Here is a 15,402-nt window from a genome sequence, read left to right as displayed (position 1 = left end):
CCCTGCACTAACTGTAAGTAAGGTAATGAAAAAAGTTGATGAGAGGAAGTTCTCTTTGTAGAAATACAGCTAATAGATGAAGAAAAGATGGAATTATAATATCACCATTTTGTACCTTCTAATGAAATAATGTATAAAGACAATGCTGCTCATGGCTGCTAACATCATGACAATAAAGGACATCAGAACTTTTTTGACTCCTGATGACACTTTGCCTCCTGTGGTATTAATGCCCCTTACATTCAACCCTGATTCTAATCAAGCCTTCAGATCTGATTACCAGTTTACAGTTAATGCAGAGGAAAGATGTAAAATCACCATAAATGCAAGCAGCCAAATCCAAACTGTGGAAATCTCTACATAAGGACCTGATTCTTCAATAATTAAATTAAAAGGAGAAGGAAAAAAAAAAAAACAAATGAAGAACTGAAGATTAAAAGAAAACTTAAGAGAGGTATTAAGCAATTGAACCATATGAAACTTATTTCACGACTGACTCACATAGAGAAGAATTTTTAATGTACACAGCAATAGAGGAAATTTGAAGAGTACCTGGATTCTTGATAGTAAAGAGTTACATTTTTTGGTGATAATAACATTGTTATATTTTTTAAAGGAGTAATTTTAGAGTTACATATTGAAGGATTTATCAGTGAAATGGCAATGCCACAAGTATTCAGAATTAAAATGAGGCTCTTGGAAATTAAAAACAAGGAAACGGAAATGGAAGAAAAGGTGAAGATAGCTTCCAGAATGCAGAGCAAAATCCCAAAAAAATAGAAATAGAATTTTTAAAAGAATAGTCCAGGAAATCCAACATCCACATATTAGAAATTCCAGAAAGAGAAAAATCATAGGAGGAAATAACTAAGTAAATCATTAAACAAAATTTCCTAGAAGTGAAGGACTGGAGTCTTTCCCTGAATGTCCAGCTCAAAAGATAGAAATTGAATGTACAATGCATAGTACTGTTGCCTGGAAATCCTACAAACTTCGAAGGAGAAGGACAGTTCAAAAACAAAGAATCAGGAGTGAAAATGAATTGAAGGTACTAAGAAAAACACTGAGAGCTAGAAGATAAATAGAACAATACCTTCAGAGTTCCAAAAGAAAGGCATTTCCCACCTAGAATTTGGAATTATCATACACCCTTTCTCAAGGAAATATTGGAGGATGTGCTCCACCTAATGGAAAGAGGGCATTCAGAAAATAGATGTTTCCACACAGGAAACAGTCAAAAGGAATTCCCAGATTTATGGTGAAGGAAGATCTGAGAATGACGGCCATGTACCAGGTCTAGAGGATAATTAGTCAGAAGGCTCTCCAAGAAGTCAGAAGGCCCTTGGAGACACTAGTTTAGGAAAATAAAATTAATATAGCATCCTATGGGAATGACCATACTGAAAATGATTCAGACAACTGACAAAGAGTTTGTGGTTGTATTAGTGATAACTGCTTAGAAAAGTAAGTCATCAAAAAGGACAAATTTATCACAGCCTTTCTGTACAAACTGTATTTCAGAGTAATCAAATAGCTGATGAGGAAAGGTTCATACTGATAGAATTCTAGTTAATAAATGCAGAAGGAATGTTGGCATTTAAAAATCACCATCTTAAGCGCCTGATGAGGCAATTAACATAGGCAATAATCATTAGTGTCTGCTAAAAGTATCAGGTGGAAGACAGTGTGATAGTTTATTTTGTGTGTCAACCTGAATGGGTTCACAGGGTGCCCAGATATTTGGTTAAACATTATTCTGGATGACTCTGTGAGGGTACTGCTGGATGAGATTAACATTTGAATCAGTAGACTAAGTACATTGCTGTCCATAATGTGGGTGGGCTTCATCTAATCAGTTTGAAGGCCTGATTACACTAAAAAGACGACTCTTCTGCAAGTAAGAGGGAACTCCTGCCTTACTTCCTTGATTAAGACATTGGTCTTTTCCTGCCTTCAGATTCGAACTGAGACATTGGCTCTTGGGTCTCAAGCCTGCTATCCTTCAGACTGGAACTTATGCCATCAGCTCTTCTGATTCTCAGGCTTTGGGATTTGGAGTGGAACTATACCATCAGCTCTCCTGGATCTCCAGCTTGCTAACTGCAGATCTTGAGACTTCTCATCCTCCATGACCACGTGAGTCAATTCCTAATAGTAAATCTCTATTTATCTATACTATTGGTTCTGTTTGTCTGGAAAACCCTGACTAATACAGGCAGGAAAGGGAATTTTATAATGGAGGGATCAGGCTGGTACTATCTGCACCCACTTATCAATTTTAGCATCTTCTAAAACTGGGACACCAGACATCATGTACCTTAAAATGTGATGTAACAGGAAATACTCAGCACTAATTATCTTAGGTTGTGTTGTTTAAGAAGCAGGACATGGGGGGCGCCTGGGTGGCGCAGTCGGTTAAGCGTCCGACTTCAGCCAGGTCATGATCTCGCGGTCTGTGAGTTCGAGCCCCGCGTCGGGCTCTGGGCTGATGGCTCAGAGCCTGGAGCCTGTTTCCGATTCTGTGTCTCCCTCTCTCTCTGCCCCTCCCCCGTTCATGCTCTGTCTGTCTCTGTCCCAAAAATAAATAAACGTTGAAAAAAAAAAAAAATTAAAAAAAAAAAAAAAAAAAAAGAAGCAGGACATGGAAAGAAGGATTTGAGTACACATTATTTATTTGGGAGGTGAGTCCAAGAAACACCATTGGTGAGTGGGAACATGATACATGAAGGAAGTCAATAAAGCAGCCATTGTGAGTAACTCAGTTTAATCCCACTGAGTAACTCTAAGAAACAGTGTTGAGGGGCGCCTGGGTGGCGCAGTTGGTTGAGCGTCCGACCTCAGCCAGGTCACGATCTCGCGGTCCGTGAGTTCGAGCCCCGCGTCAGGCTCTGGGCTGATGGCTCAGAGCCTGGAGCCTGTTTCTGATTCTGTGTCTCCCTCTCTCTCTGCCCCTCCCCCATTCATGCTCTGTCTCTCTCTGTCCCAAAAATAAATAAACGTTGAAAAAAAAAAAAATTAAGAAACAGTGTTGAACACATGCTTCAAAATATATTACCCGAGAGGAGAGAGCTGGGGAGTCATTATTCAAGGATGCTGCCTAGGGAGAAGAGTGTTCATCCCTTGGAATTTTGGATTGCAGTGCCCATAGGTAGAGAGGGCACTGGTCCCAAAGAAAGCCTTCATGCAAAGAAATGGAGGTGTATTCACATGTGGAAGTCAAGATGATATTTTCTACAATAGCAAGGGCTGAGGGAATATGCATGCAGCACCAGAAGTATTTGCTATAACCATTTAATGAAGTATTCCTTAAAAAAAAAAAAAAAGCATGAGTGCATTTCTCTACTTTTTCTTTTTCACATAAGAGGATACTTATTTTTAAGAAGAGAAAAAAAATAAAGAACTCTACAAAGAAAGCCACACACACACACACACACACACATGCACACACACGAAGAAAGAGAAAAAAAGAAACTATCTCCAGAGTACTACTATCATGGTGGAAAGGAAGAATGGTAATAGTTTTACTACTTGGCTAAGCTTTAAATCACACGTACTTGGTCATAATAATATAAACTATGAATAAAACCTTAACAAAATTGCAGTATCACCACATGGAGTGGTTAAGGGGATGAAAGAAGTGTGTGTGTGTGTGTGTGTGTGTGTGTGTGCGCGCACGCGCATGTGTGCCAGAAGAAAGAGGGATAGATAAATCTTCATTTTCTATGGTGTGAAACCAATAGATACTGCCTAAAACATAAAGACCAAGAATAGCAATACACCTGTTATTTCAAGATATGGAGATATGTACCAAGAGATTTACCTGAAAGATTTAAGAGTCTCTAGGGCAGGAAAATTGGGGGAAGAGAGGAAGATGACCAGGGGTTTGCTCTTTGTCTTAAAATTCCTTATAGAATTATTTGGCTCTAAACTATTTGGATATATAATTTTGACATAGACATACAAAAAAATTTTTAAGACTAAATTAGAGGTCAAATGAAGTGAGCATGTGGGAACAGCCCTTAAGATGTTTGGCTTAGGGGCACCTGGGTGGCTCAGTCAGTTAAGCCTCTGACTCTTGATTTCAGCTCAGGTCAAGATCTCATGGTTGGTGAGTTTGAGCCCTGCATCAGGCTCTGCACTGACAGCATGGAGCCTGCTTAGGATTCTCTCTCCACCCCACCCCCCTCTGTCTCTGCCTCTTCTCTCTCTCTTTCTCTCTCTCAAAATAAATAAATTTTAAAAAAAATGTGTGGCTTAAAAAAGAAGAGAAATGAGACATAGCTGAAAGACAATACAGAATCAAGGTAGGATATTTAAATTTAAAAAAAAAAAAAAAAGGCTAACCCAGAGCAAATTGTATGCTGATGAGAATGACCCAACAAAGAGCAGAGGTGACTGATGGATGGAAGCCCTTGAGGGTTGGAATCCAGGGCACAAGTGAAGATGGGCCTTTGACAGGGAGTAGGTAATTCCTGCAAAATATAGTAAAAGGAGAAGATAGGCACAGATGCCAACCCATTGTATAGGAGGTGGAAGATGAGGGACTTTCCACGGAGGGACTTTATTCTCTCAGGTAAATATGAGGCAAAGCCATTAGCAAGAGAGGACCCATACTCTGAGGACTACTGCTCTAAATAATGAATGTGCATTCCTAGATATCTGAGATACTGTCCCGTGTAACCTTGAATATTCCAAAAGTCATTCAAAACTGAGAAGAGCAAAGCAAATATTTTAATCTAAACCAAAGAGCTATAAAACTTGGGAAACCCAGAGCAAAGTGTATTTTAACCCTTTCAGGTACTCCCAGTAAAAGGGTAATAGTTACGTAAGCTTGGTAATACCATCACTTACCTCACTAGTATTGGAGCATCAGTCTCAGAAGGTCATCTGGGATAAACAGAATTTAAAAGTTGCTGCACAAGTGGGGCACCCGGGTGGCTCAGTCGGTTAAACATCCAACTCTTGATTTTGGCTCAGGTCATGATCTCACGGTTTGTAGTTCAAGCCCCATGTCAGGCTCTGTGCTGACAGCTCAGAGCCTGGGGCCTGCTTCAGATTCTATGTCTCCCTCTCTCTCTCTGTCCCTCCCTGCCTTGTGCTCACTCTCTCTCTCTCAAAACGTAGGTAAATAAATATTTAAAAAATGTTTTTTAAGTTGCTGCACAAGCCAAAGGCAATGTGCAGTAGGATCTTATTCACCCTCCACGCTTCCTATTGTTAGTTAAATCCCCACCAGTTTCTCAGCAATTTGGAAGCAGGCCAGGATATTTTATTTCTGTCTGGAAGGAATCACTGCAGATTCTGGAAAATTCTCTTCCTCCTACTTACTACAAGTCTCTGGGGCTTGCCAAGAGATCAGTTTGTAGAGAAATTACCTCTCTAGTCGAGGCAGCTCCATTTCTTCACATTTTGCGTTATGTGGGGAAGATACATGAAGGTATGTAAGGCATATCTTCTCCACGAGGGGGATTTGATTGAATAAAGAACAAGATAAGAGGGGCGCCTGGGTGGCTCAGTTGATTAAGCATCTGACTTTGGCTCAGGTCATGATCTTGTGGTTCATGAGTTTGAGCCCTGCATAGGGCTCTGTGCTGACATCTCAGAGCCTGAAACCTGCTTCGGATTCTGTGTCTCCTTGTCTCTCTGCCCCTCCCCTACTTGCACTCTGTCTCTCTCTCTCTCTCAAATATAAACATTAAAAAAAATTTAAAAAGAACAAGGTAAGAGAAATAGGGCTGAAAAAAATCCCTGAAACTTCACTGATCAATTTCATCTAAAGCATTTCCTTGTGGTTATTGTCATTTGTTTCCTTAGGAAAAAAGCCCCCAAATAATAAAGTTCATAAGACCAGCTACTAAAAATTGTTATATTTTAGAATTATGGTTTGTTCATAATTCAGAGGAGATCTTTTTCAAAGGGAGTGGAAATAAGTTGCTAAAATTCTAGGCTTTCTAATTAGACAGGTAAATCATGTAACTTCTGGGGTGGAGACGGGTGGGGAGTCAATTGGATAAATTCATCTTAAGGAATTCTTCCGGTTCTAAAATTATTCTGGGTTCTTGGGGCACCTGGGCGGCTCAGTTGGTTAAGCATCTGACTCTTGATTACAGCTCAGGTCATGATCTGACATTCATGAAATTGAGCCCCTTGTCAGGCTCCTTGCTGAGCATGGAGCCTACTTAGGATTCTCTCCCTCTGCCCTTCCGCACCTTGTGCACACTTGCTCTCTCTGTCTCACTGAAAAAAATAAAAATAAAATTATTCTATGTTCTTAATTTAGGTGTCATTTGAACCTGAGAACAATTTAATAAAAATCACAAGTTATCTTCAAGCACTTCACTATATGTGAAACTTTGTGTTAATAATTTCTGTGAAAGTAGCTGAGTAATAAGTAATGGGAAGCAGCACCAAACGCAGCATATATTCTTTTCCCTAGATTCTTACAGCATAATCATGATGAAACCCATCCATGTTGTTGCGTGTATCAATAGTTTATTCCATTTTATTGATGAGGAGTATTCCATTGTACAGTGTTATGATTTCATTAAATTAACATTTGTTAAGCAGAGCACAGGGTGCTGGATGGTGAGTTGTGGCTCAACAACAGAATACAAAAGACAGTGAAGTAAAGAAGTTTATTACTCATAGGTCCTTGAGGAAATACATGGCTCACTTGGAGGGGCCATGCTAGGCAGGGTGCAGGCAGAGAAAGAGGCAAGACTGGATGGGGCAAGTGCCTCTATTAGGATCCCCAGGTGGAATGCTCTGGGGTTCCCAGGCTAACCCCAAATTGATCAATTCAAATCAAAGAGAGCAGGGTTTGGGTAAGCTCTGTTGGGGTGGGGTGGGGAGTCATCTAAGTGACACATAGGGGAAAGTCCTGGGAGGTTGGGGAGACTATTGATCACAAGGGCAGTTAGGGAAGTCATATCAGAAACTTACTTTTGCCTGTGACTCTGCAGGCTATTGTCTAGGGTATGTGCTTGCATGAAGGACTAGTGTCAGTTTAAGGTCCCTGCAGGTCCCTTGAGAAAACAAAATAGCTGCCAAGGCAGAATATCCCGGAGTAGCTTAGCTAAACTCACAACATGTATATACCATGATTTGTTTATTCATCTGTTGAAGGTAATTTCAGTTTGAGGCTATTGCAAATAAAATTGCCATGAACATTCATAGACAAGTCTTTGTGTGGACATTTGCTTTCTTTCCCCCTGGGTAAATACCTAGGAGTATCAGTATCAGGAGGATGGCTGGCATATGTTTAATTTTTTTTGAAAAACAGCCAAAACCACGTTCTAAAGTGGTTGTACAATTTTATATTCCTGCCAGCAGTGCATGAGAATTTTAGTTGCTCCACATTCTTGCCAACGGGTTGGTCTTTTTAAATTTGGTCATTGTAGGGGTGCCTGAGTGGCTCAGTTGGTGAAGCGTCTGACTTCGGCTCAGGTCATGATCTCATGGTTCGTGAGTTTGAGCCCCGCATCAGGCTCTGTGCTGACAGCTCAGAGCCTGGAGCCTGCTTCAGATTCTGTGTCTCCCTCTCTCTCTGCCCCTCCCCCACTCATGCTCTGTCTCTCTATGTCTCAGAAATAAATAAACATTAAAAAAATTAAAAAAAAAAAAAAGGAACTGCACATAATCACTGTACTAGTTGGTAAAGTCATTCCCCATCAGGGGACAGGTTAACAATTCTGATGCTGCTGTACATGTGCAAGGGAATTAAACAAGTGGATGGCACAAAGTAGGAGCCAAGTTTCTCACTGTTGGAGTGAGATTCAGATAAACAAGAGGTGGGGGTTGGATGGGAGGAGGTAATGGATTTGGTAATGGATTCGAATGGAGACGTTGTAATAACTCATGTTTAGTTTAATACAGATGTAGATGATTACATATAGACATATTTATAGATATGGGCATATACATAAGTGATGTACATATGTTACTTTGCTCTGGAAGCTGAGAGGGCTCAAAAGAAACAATATCCCAGTAGCAGTGAGTATACCTAATGCCCAGATCTTGGTTTCTAATACCATTTCCAGTAAAAGGAACCAGAGTTTCTTAGAGAAATGGCTGATTCTAGGACAAGCAAAGAAACACGTAAGATGAGCCTGGAACATCTTGGAGTGTCAGAGTGCTTTTTGTTTGTTTTTGTTTTTTGAAGTCTATTTATTTATTTTGAGAGGAGGGGGGAGAGAGCGAGCAAGCAGGGGAGGGGCAGAGAGAGAGGGAGGGAGAGAGAGAATCCCAAGTAGGCTCCGCACTGTCAGGGCAAAGCCTGACGCAGGGGTTTAACTGACTGAGTCACCCAGGAGCCCCCAGAGTGTTTTTGAAGTACAAAAACAAAAACAAAAAAACAGCAGAATACCATATTCATGCAGGTCTGTCAAAGGAGCACAGGAGCCAAATGAAAGATCTCCCAACAGCCAAAGCTGGAAAAATTTGAGGAACAAAATAAATAAATATAGGATTATCAAAGGATAAAATAAACATCTCTGAGTCCAAACTGACAAATAAATGATTGAATATATGAATAAGCGGGGAAAGGAGACAAATCTCCCATGCAGAAGAATTCCAAATAATTTATGTAGATACTCAAATATCAAGGAGAGGGAGCATAAATTTCTACTCCTTAAATACGGGCTGTACCCCCTTCTTCTACATTATGGAAATAGAAAGCAAATGGGTAACTTCACAGTGAAGAAAATTGACAAATACTACCTCAGCCAGGTAAGCAAGATCAACATCAGCAGTGATAAATCATGTTGACAGGGTGCAGTCTTGGTATGAAGTGATGCAAATGACACTTTACCCCTGTGATCTTCCTCCAGAAACCCAAAATCCCAGTTGAATCATGAGGAAAAACATCAGGCAAATTCCATTAGACAGACAACCTACAACATACCTCACCAGTACTTCTCAAAATTGCCCAAGTCATCAAAAACAAGGCAAGTCTGAGAAACTGTAACAGCCACAAGGAACCTAAGAAGACATGAAACAACTAAATGTAATGTGGTGTCCTGGAGAGGGGCCCAGAACAGAAAAAGAAATCAGGGAAAAACCTAAAAACTAAGGAAATCCAAATAAACCATGGACTTTAGTTAATAATAATGCATCAGTATTCATTAAGTGTAACAATGTCTCATACAAAGATAAATGCTAACAATGGGGAAAGCTGAGTGTGGGGATATATGGGAACTCTGTACCACCTGTTTCATTTACCTGTAAATATAAAGCTATTTTTAAAAAATAAAGACTATTGTGCTTGCTTCAGCAGCACATATACTAAAAAATAGACTATTTATAAAAAAAAAAAAAAAAAGAATCTTGACACCCCAAAGCAAACATGTTTCTCTCTTTTGATAAATCCCCAAATGCTGGGCATCCACTGAGCTTGTCTGGACAACAGCAGGCAAGTTCTGTTTATTCCTGGCATCTCAACTTACTTCTGCCTCATGAGAATTGCGGCCATGCCCACTGATTAACTTGCTGTTTGGATCTTCTGTCAGTATCCTACATCATCTCACTGATGTTCTAGACATGCATTTCTGTGGACATAAACTGAGTTTTCTGGGTGCTGTTCCCCACTCCTCTCCTAGTACCGTAGGGAGTGGTTGCATTTTGACTGCAACATAGCCTTAGACTAGTGGCCAGCAAACCTTTCTCCTTATTTTCCACTGTTCCCTAGAAGAACCCTGCTTTAGAAATTAGTGAAATCTGCACATTTCCAGCTTCCCTGGTGTTCATGTGCTCTTTCCTTCCACCTGCACCTTCCTCCTATAATTAATTTTCTCATTTTCCTTTCTGGTAGTCAATGGGGAAAAATAACATGTCCAGACTAGAATTTTCATCATATATTTCTGAGATTCTTTAAAGAAAAATCCTCACCTGTAGCCAGCTTCCTCTGCAGCTATTGATCAAAGAGTTTCCTACAACATTTGAAAACACTGAGCAGGTCCTTTGCCAGCTGACTCTGTCCTACCTGTCGTTGGCCCCACTGGTGGGAGCTCCTGCTGTGTTTGCATGCTTGCAAAAGGCCATGTCATAGTGGCACTTCTCCCCTGACTGTGCAATTGAACACACTGTTTTCTTATTCTGAGTAAGAGAATATAGGTCTCACTCCCTGACATCATGTACTAATTAGGCTCTTTCAGATAGTAGGAAATGGAGACATAGGTGACTACCTTAGTTAACAGGGTTTTATCCTAAAGATGGGGGAAGAAAGGGAAAGAAGAGGAGCTTTCAGCAGCCACACAAATAGGATAAGAAAAAAATATAGCACCCTAGTGCTCTGGAGAATGGAAACTTATTTATTCTCTACTCCTGCTTCTACTACTTCTACCTCTACCAACTAACTGATTTTCTCACAAACTATCCAAGTGACAGGGATCTAATTGGATCTCCTTATCACAATCCAATTTAGGCTACTCCTACTGGTAAAAGCTCCCATGCCAGGATATCTTTTAAGTTGCTGGCCAGCCTGCAGACAGGTGCCTCTAGGTCAGGTGTCTATCTGGAGTCTAATCACCTGCAACCAGGAGGTAGGGTTCTGTAGTCTAAGATACAACAATTAATTCATTAGAAAGCAGCTAGATGGGGGTTGTAGGTCTGGAAGAAACTCAGAATCATGTACTCTTCTCTTACATAATAGACCTATTTTCCCAAAGTTCCTCCTGTTGGAAACATTAATTCTTTGTAACCATCAACATGTGTTTTGTGGAAAAGGGTCCTATGATAAATCTGGTTCAACAAATATTTATAAGTGATTACTAAATGCCAGGCACAGTTCAATGCACTTAAATGTGTGGGAAATGTGGGTTAAACTAAGTTTTTATACGGCAAAATCCGAACTGGTTTTAGCATGCCATTATAAGCTCAAGAGAAGGACTATTGTTTGCACTGTCTTTCAAATTTTTTAAACCAGGTTCTCTTTTCTGAAAAGCATTTCTTAAGCCTCAGATTACATGAAAGATACACCCTGAGAAATACTCAATTTTACAACTAAATTTCCAGAAAATGATGTTGTCAAGGGACACATGTGCTGTAGTATCTAGTCTCCACAAAGTACCTCCTCTCCCCTGAGGAACACCTCTGCTGGTATTCACCTCCTTGTGTGCTCTTCTCCCACCCTGAATCTAGGCTGATGCTATGACTCACTTTAGCTAATAGAATGTAGCAGAAGTGACTGTGTCAATTCCAGGCTTGAGCCTGACAATTTAAGAAATCTGGCTACCTTGCCCAAAGTCCTACAGTATGAAGAGGTCACATGGAGAAAGAGAGGCCCTGATACTACATGGAAAAGACCAAGGAATCTGACCAACAGGGAGAACCAAAGCCCCAAATATCTGACCGCAATGGAAATATATGAGGCAAACCTCATCATTTAATCCATCCTAGCTAAAATGGCAGACATGTGAGTGAAGAAATCAACCTGGACATTCTAGTCCTAGTAGTGAAAGCCATAGCCAAATCCCAATCCACAGAATTGTGAGGCATAATAAATGGTGGTTGTTTTAAGCCACTGTTTGAAGTAGTTTGTTAGATAGGTAAACAAAAATATATAAATAATTTGAGGGCCTCTAGGGTGGTTCAGTCGGTTTTGCATCCAACTTTGGATCAGGTCACAATCTCACGGTTCATGACTTCGAGCCTCACATCAGGCTCTATGCTGACAGCTCAGAGCTGGAGCCTACTTTGGATTCTGTGTCTCCCTCTCTCTCTCTGCCCCTCCCCCATTTGTGCACATGCGTGCTCTCTCTCTTTCTCAAAAGTAAATTTTTAAATGTATATATAAATCATTTGAAAAATTATTGCATAAATTTAACATATTGTAACTAAATTATATTTATAAATTCAAGTATCTTTCAGAAATGACCCATTTTAAAGAAAATACAGGTATTTATTTATAAATACTTAAAGAATTTTACTGTTTACTATAATCACTTGCCTTCTTTTAATTTTGGAAATAACCATTTTGTCAGTAAAAATTAAAAATCAAATAAAAGAAGTTTTGAAATATTTAATCACAGAAATGCCAATTTAACTGTGCATATACTTCTTGCAGTAAACAAAATTAGAATACTTTCATACAATAAGGAACTAAGAAAAAATTGAATTGAACTTGAGGCATCCATTTGTTTATAATTGGCAAATCTAATTTAAAAGCACATCTGCTCCATTTAGCCTGCAAATAGCAATAGCAATTAGGGAATTATAAATTCCTAATATTAAAACAAGATCCTAATGTCAGTCAGGGAATATTATCCTTTATTTACAAGCTTGGGGACACTAATTATTTACAAAAGATAAAATGTTCAACACAATTCTCTTTCTCTCCTCCTCCTTTTCTCTTTCCTTCTTCTCTGCCACCCCCCTCATCCCCAATTCTTTTCTCCCTGGATGTCCAGAATACTGAGTTGGCCACACTGGTTTGAGTGTTTGTGAGGTAAGATTCCAAGAAACCCATGCATTCATTTCAAACAAGCCAATCAGAAGCCCAGACCTTGTGTTATTATGTTGTAATAGCAAGAAATCACCCCCACCTTAGTATCCGTCCCTTTCTAGGTTGAGCAGGCTAGCAACGTAAGATGCATAGGATCCTAAAATCAGAGCTCTTCACTTCTTACGTAGCAGTTGTATTCTCGGTTGACTTTATTGGACACAACTTCCAGATAGTCACGTGAAAATTATTCCATACAGATATTTTAGTAAATGAAATTCATAAAAGCAGAGTTGTAGAATAAGAATCTAAATATTTAGGAGTAAGTTATTGTTTTGGAATTATGAGAACATATTTCAAGATGATATGAAAAGACACACTATGTCAGTATGTCCAATGACAGTATGTCGAATAAAACACAGAGTTAATGTTGTTAAAGGAAAAACTGGAATAAAAGAAGGCACTATCAGGGACAAATCTCTTCCCACTAATGTGTCCTAGTGCTTGCTATGTTTGCGTCCTCCCAAAATTCACATGTTGAATCCTAATCTCCAAAGGTGATGGTGTTAGGAGGTGGGGCCCTTAGGGATTGAGGTTATGAGGGGGGAGCCCTCATGAATGGGATTAGTGTCTTATAAAAAAGACCCCACAGAGATCGCTAGCCCCTTCCACCACGTGAGTGCACAACAAACAGGCACTAGCTATGAACCAGGCAAATGGCCCTCACTGAAAGGCAGCTATGCTGTAGCCTTGACCTTAAGACCTACAGCCTCCATAACTGTGAGAGATAAATGTCTGTTGTTTATACCCCCAGTCTGTGATATTTTGTATTAACAACCCAAACAGACTAAGACAGTGCTTATTTCTATTGTTTCTCTAGGGCCCCTATTTATGTCTCAGTTTGTAATTTATGCAGAAACGCAACTGGAGAACCAGAGTCCATAACTATTCAGGCATAGTACCTTTAATGAAATATTTCCTCCAAAGATATAAACTGGTGACAGTGGTCTCTTTCCTTCAATATAACAGTTGCTCTTAAGATTAGTATAGCAGGATCTGATTTCTGATTGGAAGACAAAGGACAGTTAAAACCAGGCATTGCAAGCTAAAAGATGAAACAAAGTAGAGCAGAGTACTATTGTTACTTGATAGAACTCACAAATTCTTACAGAAGACCCAGAGATGAAAGTGTAATACTCCTCTGTCAAATATGTATATACGCTCCAGCATTTACCTTGGAATAATCAGATGTAGGGAAGGACTAAAAGGCCAAACCTAAAGAGAATGAAGCCGCACATGTTAAAAAGAAACAAAATAAATGCAGTTAACATTATGCTGACATCCAAACACTGGGTTGCAAGAAAGAGAAAAATAATTCTCTATTACATTCAAGAGTTAATCTGGACAAAGCAAAGATACAACAAAATATGTGCAAGTATGTTTTATCTCTCATCAAATCCTACAAAGGTCATTTTCTCTAAAGAGAGGAACCCAAGATGAATAAAATCTTTGATATATTTACTCTATTTTCCCTTACTCTGTGTGTGTGTGTGTGTGTGTGTGTGTGTGTGTGTGTCTGGGGAGGGGGGGAATGGGGTGGGTATACACAGTTTGTATAAAAACAAGGCCAAGTTTTTTTCATTTGGACATTGAGTAGGAGGTACTACAAATGTTTGTTAAAGCAGAATTTTCAGGGAAAAATCTATGCTTACCAATTAACTTTTTTTTTTTATTTTAATGTTTATTTTTGAGAGAGAGATGGAACACAAATGGGGGAGGGGCAAAGAGAGAGTCACAGAATCTGAAGCAGGCTCCAGGCCCTAAGCTGTCAGTACAGAGCCCGAAGCGGGACTTGAACTCACAAACTGCGAGATCCTGACCTGAGCCAAAGTTGGATGCTTAACTGACTGAGACACCCAGGCGCCCCACCAATTAACTTTTTTTAAATGTTTATTTATTTACTTTGAGAGAGAGAAAGTGACAGAGAGGGAGAGAAAGCATGAGTGGGGAAGGGGCAGAGAGAGAGAGAGAGAGAGAGAGAGAGAATCTTAAGCAGAGCTTGACTGGGGGCTCGATCCCATGAACCATGGGATCACGACCTGAGTCATGAGTCAAATAGATGCTCAACCGACTGAGCCACCCAGGTGCCCCAGCAATTAACTATTTTATTTAACTAACAAAATTAGTGAAGTCTTTTGTTTGAAAGCTACTGAAATCATTTAAATGGATTTAAGCTGAAAATGACTATTGGCACAGCTGGTTCTAGGTGTTCAAGGGATACTTGGACCGTTCCTATCTATTCCTTGGCTCTACTTTCCTCTGTGTCATCTTTACACTCAGGAAAGTTTTTATCAAGAAACATCAGTTTGGTCAGCAGCAACTCCAAGGCTTATGTCCTAGCCTAGCAACCACAGAAGAGAAGAACCAAAGAAAAGTCCTCGGAAGTGACCTGGGGCTGAGTCTCATTAGTCTGTCCCAGACACTGTGCCTACCTATTCTAAACTAATCACAGGGCTGGGGGAGGAGGGACGGTATGTGGTATGTTCTGTGGCCAAACTGAACCATAAGTCTTCTGGAACGTGGTCAGGAGTAGCAGAGTAGGGATGTTATCCCCACAAAACCACAGAGAAAGACAGGGGGAAGGAATGACTCACTGAGGAAAGCTGGGGATTCTTGTACCAATATAAGGTGGGATAAATGAACATTTGGCAACCAACATCTTCATATTAACCTACCTATTTTTTTTTCTTTCTTACAAAAGAGTACACAGTAAGTGGGGTGAGGGGGCCAGCTATTTGCACTTAATAGTTCAATTCTACACCAGGGAGAGTCTTATCCAGTGAAAATAAAAACAGATTCAAGAAAAGGTTAAGGACTATGGAAATAACTAGGTCTCAGAGAAATGTACCACCTGAGCAGCTAGTCAAAGAATCATACTACTGAGGTTTTGAAGTTGATTCCCTTTG

The 15,402-nt window shown here is 39.9% G+C and overlaps 1 long non-coding RNA gene across 1 annotated transcript in view; it reads left to right on the top strand.

The window, feature by feature from the left end:
• LOC123594328 overlaps positions 1–15,402 on the top strand; it is a 71,789-nt gene that overhangs the window by 2,540 nt on the left and 53,847 nt on the right. Inside the window, exon 2 of the long non-coding RNA XR_006710749.1 lies at positions 1,958–2,136. This is a non-coding gene — a long non-coding RNA (uncharacterized LOC123594328). The remainder of the gene's footprint in view (positions 1–1,957; positions 2,137–15,402) is intronic.

Source organism: Leopardus geoffroyi, chromosome B1 (genome assembly GCF_018350155.1).
Source record: "Leopardus geoffroyi isolate Oge1 chromosome B1, O.geoffroyi_Oge1_pat1.0, whole genome shotgun sequence".
Classification (NCBI taxonomy): domain Eukaryota; kingdom Metazoa; phylum Chordata; class Mammalia; order Carnivora; family Felidae; genus Leopardus; species Leopardus geoffroyi.
This window is presented reverse-complemented; position numbering and strand designations above follow the sequence as displayed.